The sequence below is a fragment of the Balaenoptera physalus genome (assembly GCF_965194825.1).
Source record: "Balaenoptera physalus genome assembly, chromosome: X".
Classification (NCBI taxonomy): domain Eukaryota; kingdom Metazoa; phylum Chordata; class Mammalia; order Artiodactyla; family Balaenopteridae; genus Balaenoptera; species Balaenoptera physalus.
The window spans coordinates 97,552,589-97,565,137 of record NC_138903.1 but is presented as its reverse complement, the minus strand read 5'-3'; the positions used below and the strand labels follow the sequence as shown (position 1 = coordinate 97,565,137).

Genomic DNA, 12,549 nt, shown 5'->3' with positions numbered 1-12,549 from the left:
GCTCTGAGTAAGGGCACCCCGCGCTTTCTGCCCTCAGAGGCAAGCGCCTCACACTTGGAGCGGGGTGCTGCCGCGAGAGATGGCGCGCTGGTTCCCAGAGGTGTTCACTTTCTCTTTGAGGTAACTTCGAGGAGTTTTGACCCTCTCCTCTCCTTCGCCACCCTGCGTCTCATTCGCCCGGGTTTGGGAGGTCTGGTTCCCTCACGATGTTGACTTCTCCTGGCTTGGGTTTCCTTGACCCCCTGTGAAAGCCCCGCCGGTATTCCCGCCCCGCGTACCTTGCACATGGAGAGTTACTCTTCCATTGCAGCGTGAAAAATAGCACCTATCCAACTTCTGTTCTGCTAGTGATGGAACTTAGCTCCGGAGCCAATGAAGTTTACCCATCTTTTTCTTTCGGGTTTCCTTGTGTCCTGGAGAGGGAGGAGGTTTCCTTCAAAGCACATTTTCCCTTAGTACCTATTTTTATCCGAACATACCCATTAAAATGTGTTTCTAGTGAAGCGCACCGCCGGCTCTCTCACATTTAAAGAGTGAGACTTTTTTTTTTTTTTTTTTTTTTCATTTCACCGTCTGGGTAATAGCTCATTCAAAGAGAGCTGTCCCCATAGAGCCACTGTCAGTTTGTACATTAAGCGTACCTTCGCTTTTGTGTCGATTTCACTTTTAAGAAACCCATGTTAGGCTCGACAGTTCGAGAAATAGTTGAACAGTAAGTGTGTAGGAATTTTTACGGTTTCCTTCGGTTTTGTCCTTTTAGTTATTTTATCCTTCAAGTGTGTGGTTGAGATTATTTAAAATAACACTGTTACAGCTAAAAGCCAGGTTAATTCTGGTCCCTGTCCGCTTGGATGTGTGGGAGATGGGGCATATGTTGTTTTTTTAATGTGTAAACTGAGTGTAAACTGACTTTTTGAGTTAAACGCTAGACAGAATGTAAAGCCCAAGGAAGGGCAGAATGACAAAGAGGGTGATTGTTTTTATTATGAGTACTTAGCATCAACAGGAAAAATAATAGAGAAAAATTTCAGTGAAACTTATACTGAAAAGCATCAGCCCTTTTTCTAGCTAAGACAAGTGCCCCTTGTCCCCATATCATAAATACCTGAATTGATGTTCTTTTTAAACTGCTTCTTTTCATTTTGTGAGATTAGGGGATTAGACTGCGACTGGATACGTATAAACACTTCTGCCTAGACTAAAAATATTCAATTAATATGTAAAGTGGAAATTACAACAAAATGTCCTGGAAATTATAAATTTGCTTCGTTTGTTTTCTTTGGCTTTGATGCTTGAAATGTATTTAATTTTGTATTTTTGCCACTCTTCTGTGGTCTGTGCTTTTTCTTTCAGACTTGGTTCCTCTTTGGGCATTGGTTCATAAGAAATGCATGAAAGAGCATAGAGACTGATACTTTGTCAAATAAATTAAATATCTTGATAAGTTTCATAGTTTTAATTCTAAAAGCTTAAATCCTAAACCCACACCTGTACTTAGCCAATTTAGTTTTTGGTTAAGAAGTAGAATTCGTTTTGAAAAAGACTGCCATGTTTAAAAAAAATCTATGAAATATTTATTAGGTTGAGTCACTTATTTGTGACTTTTCTGTCTTCTCTTGGATGTCTATGATGTATTAAAGCCAGTCCGGGGGTGATACATAGGTTGGCTCAGCAAAGTCATGGGACTGCAAAAATTCACTCCTGTTTAGTTATATGAGTTTGGCAAAGGCTGTTTTACTATTCACGCTCCATTGCTCCAAAGCATATGCGAACACACTTTCAGGAGGTGCTATTTTCACACATTTTAAAGTGAGTTTGGGTTAACTGAATGACTGTAACAAGAATTTTAAAAGGAAAGTGAGCTTGACCAGCTCATACAGAAAATGCTTTTGAAAATGTCATTTAACAGTGGCTACTTTGCACACGTATTTAGGTATTGATTCTCCTCTAATAGTCCACCCACTGGATTTCTTTTTCATGGAATTAAACAGAAAAAATAAGACACCCTTTTGACCACTGTGGATATGTTGAAATGATGGTGGAAGAATAATAACTATTATTTAGCAGGCCTTGGCTGTGTCATGTCTTCTACCAAACAACGAATTTAGAAGAGCCGCTGAACATGACCAAGGGGAGAAGGAAAGTTCACTTAAGTGGAAAGAGGACTGCATCTTATTTTCATTTATCTTAAAGTCATTTTTGAGGTGGACGGTGGAAAAATTCAGGAAAGTTTCTTAAAAGCAGTGTTTGATTATGGGAGTGAAATAACTATAATCACTTGACAGTGCCTTAGTAACCAGAACCCATTTTCTTTCTGTTTTACATATTTAATAGCATTGTGTACTTATTAGTGTGGCTTGGTGCTGGGGGCCATAAGACAGAAATAGGCACATTGCTTTTCTTTTTTTCGTCACAGTTATCAGGATCGTGGTGTCATGAGCAGTGCTGTTTCAGGTCCTGTCTCTCTGTCCACCAGAAGACGTGCTTTCGACAGTGGCACATTCTCCTGTGGGAAAGCACACCGTTTTCATCCCTTCCCAGGACCTTTCTGTCAAAATGTCTGTCACTGGTGAAATCTGCCTTTTATAGGCTTAGAAGTTCTAGCTTCATCAGTGACCCCTCCACTCTGGAAGGTTATTAGAGATTTCCAGTGATCTATCTGTTTCAGGTTTGGCGGGGAGGATGTCACTATAGGAAAAGGCTGTGTGGATACAAATTCTTCACTGTTGCTGCTGTTTCTTGGAGTACCTACCTCATTGCGAAGAGGTAGCAGTAGCTGGGACTTGGGAGGACAGTGGAAATCTGTTTATTGGAAGGCAGGTAACATTTGTGTTCAAAGTGAGGAATGAGTTACTGAATCCTTGGTCTCAGTTGCACAGCCACATTTGCCCACAGAACTAAGATTCAAGACATGATTAAAAAAAATGACTTTAGGTGCATTTTACTGTTCAAAGTCAGAGCTCTTAGATTTATATTGAATAGATGGGAACACAGCCACGTTATAGGAAACCATTTGCTACCATAAAGGGATCCACTGTGCCAGGTGTCGAGCCAGTTAGACTCCAGAACCGTCGCTCTCAACCTTGGATGCACATTCGAATCACTGAAGAATTATTAAAAAATATGGATGCCAGGGTCCCAACCCCAGAGATTCTGATTTAATTGGTCTTGGATGGGGCCTGGGCATCAGGATTATTAAAATCTCTCCAGGTGATTTTAACATGCAGCTGAGGAGGAGAACCAGTGGTTGTATTCGACTAGGCCTTTCTCCTGAGATTCTGATTAATTTGGTCTGGGGTGGTTCCTGGGTACTCGGATTTTATGAGCACCCTGGGTGATTTTTGGTAAACAGCCAGTTTGGGAAACACTTGCAGTGTGGTCTGCAGAAGACATCACCTGGGGACTTGTTTGAAATGTAGGTTCACAGACCCCCACCTCAGACCTGCTGAATTTGAATCTGCAGTTTAACAAGCTCCCCAGGTGATTCTTATGCACATTAAAGTTTGGGGAAGAGTGGTTCTCGAACTTTAGGGTACATCATAAGCTCCTGTAGTGCTTGTTAAAACACAAATTGCTGGGCCCCATTCCCAGAGTTTCTGATTCAGTCGGTCTGGGGTGGAGCCGTGAATTTGCATTTCTAACAAGCTCCCTGGTGATGCTGCCGCTACAGTTCCCAGGACCACAAGTTGAGACCCACTGGGTTAGAGAGCGGTGAAGACCTGAATAAAGTAGTTGAGCAACTGTAAGGGAAGGGCAGTTTTCACTGTCAGTTTCCAGTATAAAACTTCCTGCTTCCGTGTTAGTATATTTTATCGTGGTCTTTCTAACTTAGCACCAGGGAGATTGAAGGCTGCCAAGATCATCATAAGAGTCTGAGGTTCTTGGGATGGTTTCAGTCCGAGGTGGGGTTGGCAGGGAGGAAACCCTCACCTGGAAACCTGCGGTACGATTTTCGGTCTTTTTTCAGAAATTGTGAAATGTGGGGGGCACATTTTAGGAATTAAAAGCAGCTCAAGTATATGTTTAAGTGAGTTGTATTGATTTTAGTAAGTAAAGTCCCCCTCTGTTCCCATAAAAAATGCTTTGATGATTAGTTCGCTTAAATAACATGTTGTGATGAGATTTTGAAAGCTTTTACTTATACTTACGCTTGCTGGATTGCATTTTAAGAATTTCCCTCATTAACAAAGAAATATAAAAGGATCCTGCTAAGGGACTGGGATTGTTCAGTCTTTATATCTTTAATGCTGTGTTGCATGTCACATCCCATGAACTTTTAATTTTAATCTTCTTACCACCTTTGAAGTTAATGCAGTACTACATTCTGTATAGACCATAGCACATAAAATATGTTTTACTATTAAACATCAATAAGTGTGGCTTTTCCATTGCAGTGAACAAAATGTAATTTTTAAAAATCCACTCCTGGACATGCAGATTTTGAGAGACTCTGATCAGGTGTTTGAACAATTACCTTTTTCTTGTCGCAGTAGTCAAATTACTGTTTCTCCGTGTGCTTGGGAGGAATTGGGTTGCTCTAGGGAGGTGAGAGGTAGGCACTTTGTTTCACCAGAACAGTAACAATCCTATCGCATGTTAGTAAAAAAGATGATTTGATAATGCAGCTCAGGTCAAAGTGATATTAAATCAGCATTTTAAACACAAACTATTATATTTCTAGTATGTTCTTTTTGGATGAAGACTGACCAGAATGGCCGGAAGGTGTATGTGTTTCTTGCGGATGATGCTACTAAGCCAGTACAGATTTCCTTATCCACGCTAGCGTAATGGTCATAACGTATAGTTCTTCTTTTTTTAAAAAAATTGTCTTAAAAATTGTTGAGCATTTTTGGATGTGTTATATGGGTTGTTTTGCAACAGTGTTGATTTCCATTGGAAGGCAGTCCGGTGTCCTGTCTTACTGATAGGAAAAAAAAGCAGGCATGTCCCCAGTTGTCATTTATGCTGTAAAAACCATCAGTGACTGAAATGGTAGGATGTAGAAATATAAATTACAAAATTATTTTTATATCCATGCATAAAGGTGTACGTAGGGCAAGGTATATTTAGTTACAAAGGAGAACTCGTTGCTTATTTTACCTTCTCCCCCATGTGGCCAAAGGGAGTGATAATCTAGCTCATGATTTTTCTTGCTTATGTATTGTGTTTGTGCTGTGTTCAGGTCCCAGTTAGTGGGTAGCAACCAAGAAGGAATCTCTGCTGGGATCTCTCAGTCCAGTGGGAAGAAGGACCACTACTGAGAAAGAGAAAAATGCTCTGTTAGCCCATGCATAAGTTGCTTTTTTCTAGTATGTGTTTCTCAGAAACATACTAACATTCACATTGTTGTCTTTAAAAGACTGTACACTTTTTGAAATTGTATTTGCGTTAAAACACTATACCCTATTATGGCAATTTATTATAATTTTGAAGTCAGTTGTGCTTCCCATTAACAGACCATCTTTTTGAGAATGTATATGTGTGAAACACTAAAACTTGTGCAATGAGATTAGTCAAAGTTCCCTATTTCAATAGGCGTTTTTCTGTTCTCTCCATGTCACACATGCTTGCCTGTTTTAAAGCAGCACAATGACCAGGGCTTTTGCATTTAAATTTTCTTAAATAGTCTTTTTTTCCCCAAACTTGTGTAATAATGTCTCTTTTTGATACTGTTCTGAATCAATTAAGCTAAGTGAGTGAGGACCAGCAGTAAAACCCAGGGGCTGCCAAGAATGGACCTTCAGTGTGTAAGCTGTCTTTCCACAATCAGTAATTGGGCAGTCGCTCACAGGACACTGGAAACAGTGTGGGAAGCCAGTGGTTGTGTAGGTGGGAAGAGTAGATTCCCAACAGTAAACTTATTTAGAGTTGAGCTTCTGTAGTTAGTGTTGCTAAGAGCAAAAATGAGCCACAAGCTTATGTAGTAGGAAGAAAAGCGCCCAGAGGAAAAAGTATGGGGCAATAATATAGCTGGTTGGGCGGGGCGTATTTTATGTTTGGTCCAACTATAAGTGGCATCTTTTCTATCAAGTGTGGGTGTATTTTCTGCAGCTTTTAATGTATCATACTTTCAAACTTGCTCAACCTTAAAAATGTTAGTGTTGAGTAGCTGAGTGGAAATTATATGTCACTGGGGAAAAAACCCGTTTTTTGTTTTTTTTTTTTAGCATATACATTATGCTGAGTTCCGTGGATGGAAACTAGAGAAATAGAAGAAATAGTTCTATCCTCACAGAACTCACAGTCTTGTTCAAGATATGATACAGATATCAAAGTTTCTTAAAATGCTTACAGAGCAATGTATACATGATTACGGGTGAATTAGATACATGAAAAATGTTGTACCTAAGCATGGTAATGACGTTGGGTAAAGGAGTGCTCAGGAAGAAGGCTTTTGGGAGAAGACAACTTTTCAGCCAAGGTTTTAAATGGCAGAAGTACAGAGACTATTGGTAAGAGTCGGTATGACCAGTAGATCTGGAAGTCTTACTTGGTTGTTCTCAAACCAGTTGCTGTCACCGCCACACCCCTTGCCACAGCACTTGGGGATTCCCAGCAGCTGTCTTCAGTCAGCAACTTGCACACTCAGCATTCGCCATACCAATCCCCTTGCTCTGGTCTCTAAGATCATAAAACTTCAAGGAAATGGAAAGTAGCCTTTTGTCTTGGGAACCCTCTGGGAATGCTGGATAAGAAATATTGGATCTGATTATAGTTTCCCATGTTAGGAAGGGAACAGAATTTGCAGACGAGTCCTCTAGAATGTGGGATGAATTGGAAGGAGAAGAGTCTCAAGGTAGGGGAGCCCAGCGAGGCTTAAGGTGATGAGGGCAGGAGGAAAACTGGCGTTGCAAAAGTAGGGAATGCGCCCCAGGGACAGAGTTTGTGAATAAAGGAATGTTGAAAAATCAAGAAGTGGAAGAAGTTGTCAGTGTATGCAGAGACTCGCACTCTAGGACCAAGTTTTGTGTAGGAGTGGAAAGATTGCAGCTCACCTGTTTTTTGGTTTCCATCATTGCCTCTTCTTTTCTTGGCTCTGTGCCTAGCTATTCTTGTGCTCAGGAAAAGTTTGTTCAACAGCTCTGTTGGAATGGCGATGAAATTTGATCCCAAGTGTAAGAACCTACCCCGCCCACCTTTCACCTATTCCCAACTGTTATCTAATTTGAGAGAAAGGAGGAGAAGACATGTTGGTTTGATCGAATTTGGATCACATATAAAGATAGCTGAGAGAGCTCTTGGATGAGGATCTGAAATCAGGTGATTGCCATGTGAGTAAAGAGGCATTGCAGAAAAAAAAATCTACGAAATTCCCATTGCTGGGGCAAGTGAGGCTTTGAACATAATTCAGAGTTTGTAAGTCTGAGAAACCAGGAGGATGGTGGTGTCAGTTAAAAACATGGTGGGGGAGGGGATGGGATGAAACAAATAGTTGGTCACCTGAAATCAGATTTCTTAATATGTATATTTCAAGTGTTGGAAGTTAGCAAATGTTATTTCTTTTTTAATTAAGAGAACCACAGAGCAGCAAAGAGCTATTGTGATGATCTTGGGATCTCTCCAGCCTCCCTGTCTCCGCAGTTGTGACTTTGAACTGCCGAAATGGGTAGAGATCAGTGATAGTTTTAAGCTTTGTCTTGCTAGTAAAAATACCTGACAGAATGTTGGGTTTCCCTAATGTAGGTTTATACATTTTCTCAGTCTTCAGGCTTATCAATTTGAAAGCACTCAGTGACTCTTATATTTCCTTATGTGTTTATCACAGCACAGTTGTCAACAAAATAGAGCCTCGTGGAGGGCCATCTCAGCAACTTGTATTGGGTTGGCCAAAAAGTTCGTTCAAGGGTTTTCCGTATGATCGTACAGAAAAACCCGAACGAACTTTTTGGCCAACCAATAGTTTCAGGCCTTGGATTAAAGGAAATTTGTGAAGGACTGCGAGTACTGTTTGGTACTAGATTCTAGGTCCTATGTCCTCAAGCTTAGAAAATAAAGAATCAAGCTGGATCTGTTTTGCAGCTTTGCTCAGCAATGAAAGAGAGATGTTATCAGTGGACAGGATTAGCCATATTGCTTTGTGATCTTTGCAATCTTCAGTGGATAGGCAAATGTGAAAAGTTCTGCTTGAGTCCAGGCCTGCTAATATTAGTTTTTAAAATAAGGTCTGTGATAGTCTTGATGATTCTTGCCTTTCCCCTGTTTCATTTTGCAGATAATCCACACTGTGACCCAAAGCCACATGCAATGCTGGGAGAGCACAGTTGACTGTATTATGCAATATCCTGCCAGAAGATGCTGACCAGCTCTCTAGTAATGGAAAGGAGTGAGATTGACTTAACTGCCTATGTAGCTCGCCTTGCCATTCCATATGCTTTCTGTAAGCATATGACACACAATTCTAGTAACATATCTTATAGTGAGATCTTGGATTGCTGCAAGGTGGTGACACCAGATTCTCTGCTTTGCTTCAGGCACTGGTGGATCTTTGAGTCATTCTCATAGTATGGGATCTATGAAAAATCGGTTTTGGTGCTGTCAGCCTAACGGCCACAGCACTGTGTCTGCCTCAAAGAAATGCTCATGTGCTAGTCACGTTGGTGTGCTTCTTCTCTGTGACAGTAGTATTGCTTATGTAGCCTAAAGACCACATGGTTAGGTATAGGTGGTTTGGGTGCAAATAAGTTACATCTCTGGTACAACTTGGACCTCAGTACAAACCTCATTGTAGTAAGACAAATACCCTCTGTATCCTGATTTTGAACAACAGTGAGGTAAATGTTTAGATGCTGGGTGCTCTTTTCACTTTTTTTTTTTAAGGTGGTACGTGGAAGACAGTGTTGGTGATTTATTCACTAAAGAAGAATCTCATGAAGTCTTCTGGCCTTTTTTCTATGTTAGAGTATTCCTTTTGATGCATTTCATGAAGTTCCCCATGATTAAGGCAAACAGAAACTCCCATGCTTTGTTTGCATTAGAAACAAAAAACTTGCCAGTAGGTTGGCCAGGTACTTGATTTTGTGGAATAGCTCTTTGATGGTAGAAGTAGGGGGCTAGGCAGTCAGTGGTTGAAAATGTTTGTTCATTTCCTGGATCCATCTACCCCACACCCTTGTCAATTTAAAAAAACCCCACAAGAACAAATGGGAATGATACTGCTTCTATTTCTCTGACACTAATGAGGTGATAGGTGGTTTGCGGTGTATTTTACTCTACGAAGTCCTCTAACCATTGCCCTGTTTGGCAAGTTGTTTTGCAGAAATCCACCCTTCCACACAGAAAGCATGGCTCTGTGGAGACAGAGAGTCACACAGGGCTGGAGGCAGGAGTAGGGGGCACGTGGGGATCAGGGAAGGAGAAAAATGAGATTGTTGTCAAGTGAGGTGATGCCTGGATTCAGGGCAGATAAAGAGACCAAGTGTGGAGTCTGGAGCGGGACTGCTGCAAGAGGCGTATTTTACATGATACAAACCTAGGTGTCCCTCCTTTAGGACCAAGAGTCGTGGCACTCTGGTTAAAAAGAAATGATTCCTATCAGCAACAGATGCACAGCATGAAGTTTAATAACATAAGAGGACTTGCGTACGGGTCCCCCGAGTGCTTCCTAGAGACCACGTTGAAAACCATTCACATCGTGTCCTCAGAATGAGGCCTCTGGGTAAGTTTGGGAGCCGTGGGACAAGTAGCTTAAGTATAGTCCAAATGGATAAATGTAGCCACTCTCTGGTCATTATCTTTTTTTTCTTGATTTATCCTTGAACATAGTTATAAATCCTCAGGTATTCAGATGTGTCTTATTTTTAGGCCTGTGTATTTAGGTATTAATAGCCTCTCCTTAGATGTATGACGTTTCTTTTACATAGCTTGCTGCTCATAGTTATTCTCCATCACAAAGATTATGGAACAGATACTATGAAAGGAGAGACCCAGGTGTAATGTCTGATTGCAGAATGCAGTCATAGGAAGGCATCCTACTGAGTATACTCGGCTCTTCTGTACCTTATCTCCAGTGTCTCTTAACAGGACCCACTATGGTCGATTTAATTTGCAAATTACACTCTTAGAGGTAACTGGAGTATCAGCTATTTTTGGTTAATGAATTTCTCTTCAATCATATAGATGTATACTGATTTTAGCAAGTTTATTCTTATTGTGGTAAAAAACACATAACATGCGATCGAACCTGTTAACACATTTTGTAAGTGTACAGTACTGTTAACTATAAGCACCATGTTTAGCTTACTTTTTAAAGGTACGTAATAGTGGCTCTACCTCAAGCAAGTAAGTTTTCATAGGAATGTTGAGAATCTTTTAAAAATCTTACCAACCCACATTAGAGATGCATGAAGCCTACTCCCACTTCGTCCCAGCTTACCCTTCCCCCTCTTACAAGAGAGCCTAATTTAGGCTTTGAGGTATTATTTTTCCAAACTTACTGAAAATTATGAATAAACTAGATTAAAGGCATTAGAGGCAGAAACAACAATTTTTAAAAAACATTTCAAACTAGTAGCATTTCAGTTAGTATTTGACCTGGCATTTATCATTTGCTTTGTTAGTAGACTTAATACCAACTACCTGTATTTGAACAGAGCTTGATTTTCTAGCTTTCCTTTTAGGTCGTTATCTCATCCTCTGTTCTTTAGGGCTTTCTAACGAATTTGCTAATAATAATATAAGGAAACATCTTTGACAGGTCAGAGCTTGGCCCTTGTTCACCCACTTTTAAAGGTGGAAGGAGGGACCAAAGCATTAAAGGAGAACATTAGTTTTGACAGTTAATCCTGATATTTCTGAAAAAATGTGTTTTCTAGAGAGATGGAAAATTGGAAGACATCTTGCCTCATGGGATATTACAAGTAAGGCCTTTCAGTCCATCTGTGTGTGTAAACTGGTTAAGCACTTTTTGAAATTGCTTCTTACAGTGTACACATTTGTTTCTAATGGAGAGCTCACATCTAAATGTGGTAGTGGCATCTGTGAAATAATAGGTATGGTAAAGTCATGGGTCTCGAAAGTTGTTTATTTGCCCTGTTGTCTACACAACCAGTATGAGGTTCTTTATCATTAGCAGAGGTGCAGACATTTTTAAGTAATAGCACTGAATTGTAATGCATTAATTTGAATTTTGGAGCAGTTTCTAACTTCTTCCATTTAGAGATGCCTCTGCACTTCTAAAGGAGAAAATAGAAATTCCACCATGATTATCCCTTTGCTTATAGACATTTAAAAATGAATATTTGTTCAAGCTTCAGGATTTATTTGCCAGCATTATCTTAAGACAGTGTGTTTTACCTCAAAACCTATCTCTTATTCTAAGCTAGTACTGCTCTTCATATTATGGTTAATTCTGATATTTCAGTTCAACAAGTGATATAACTGTTGTGGGCAGAACACTGTGGTAGGCTCCTTTTTGGGTGCGGGTGAGTGATCTATAAAATAGACATAAGCCATGCTTCCTGCATTTAAAAAAGCTTGCAGTCATATTGAGGAGACAAGATTCAGGAAACAAGTAATGAGGTCACATATGACTTAATGGCCAAGTGAGTGATGGAGACAATGAGGTCTGTAGGAGTTTGGACAATGACTAATGTGGGCTGGGGTTATATAGGAGGGCTTCGTGGACAAAGTAGGATTCGGCTGGGTTGGCCTTTTTCATAGATAGATCAAGCATTCTAGACAGGGAAACGACTTAAAGATACAGAGGTCAGAATGAGCATTAGACAGTGGTCAATGGGCGCCACAAAGGTAGTTTGAAGTGGGGGAGATCCTAGCAAGAAAGGGGATCCATCACGAGACTGTTGCTGTAATTCAGGCATTGGGAAATGAAGGTCTGCCAGTTGACAATTTTTAACTGTTAATGGCTTGTGAATTGCCTCTGTCTTGGTAAAGTTTCCCTTTTGTCCAGTTAATTATGCCTCAGCAGGTTCTTTAATATCATGAATGTCATGAAGCCTGGACAAGAGACTGGGAAATAACACAAGTAGGAGTCTGCTGTGTAGACAAAGTACTTTCATTCATCAATAGACATTCAACGTAAGTCAGTTAGATTAACATTGGTTTTATCACCCTTTGCCTGAGTGCCTTCTATGTTCGGTGTTCTTTTTTTTTCTTCTAAACTTCAGTATCTCAAACATAAAGCTGGGAAAATTGAATAGCTGCAAAGATTATATAATTGAAAAAATAAACCACCCTAATTATTATAGAATTAAATGGCTTTAAGCCACTTTTTTCCTCCATAAATTAATGAAGAAATTTTACTTGGATGTTGCAGATGTAACCCACATAAGGTAGATACTGGGAATTATAATAATTACAGGGGAATTGTGTACTAATTTTTGAATGATGTTATTTATTAAATTAGCTTTAGATTAGTCTAGTGGGTGTATTCCTTATGGTTCTTTTTTTTTAATTTTTTTTTTTTTTTTTTGGCTGCGTCGGGTCTTCGTTGCTGCGTGTGGGCTTTCTCTAGTTGTGGTGAGTGGGGGCTACTCTTCTCTGCGGTGTGAGGGCTTCTCATTGCAGAGCATGGGCTCTAGGCACGTGGGCTTC

The 12,549-nt window shown here is 40.1% G+C and overlaps 1 protein-coding gene across 4 annotated transcripts in view; it reads left to right on the top strand.

Annotated features, from left to right (window-relative positions):
• AMMECR1 (AMMECR nuclear protein 1) overlaps positions 1-12,549 on the top strand; it is a 107,042-nt gene that overhangs the window by 689 nt on the left and 93,804 nt on the right. The window lies entirely within an intron of this gene.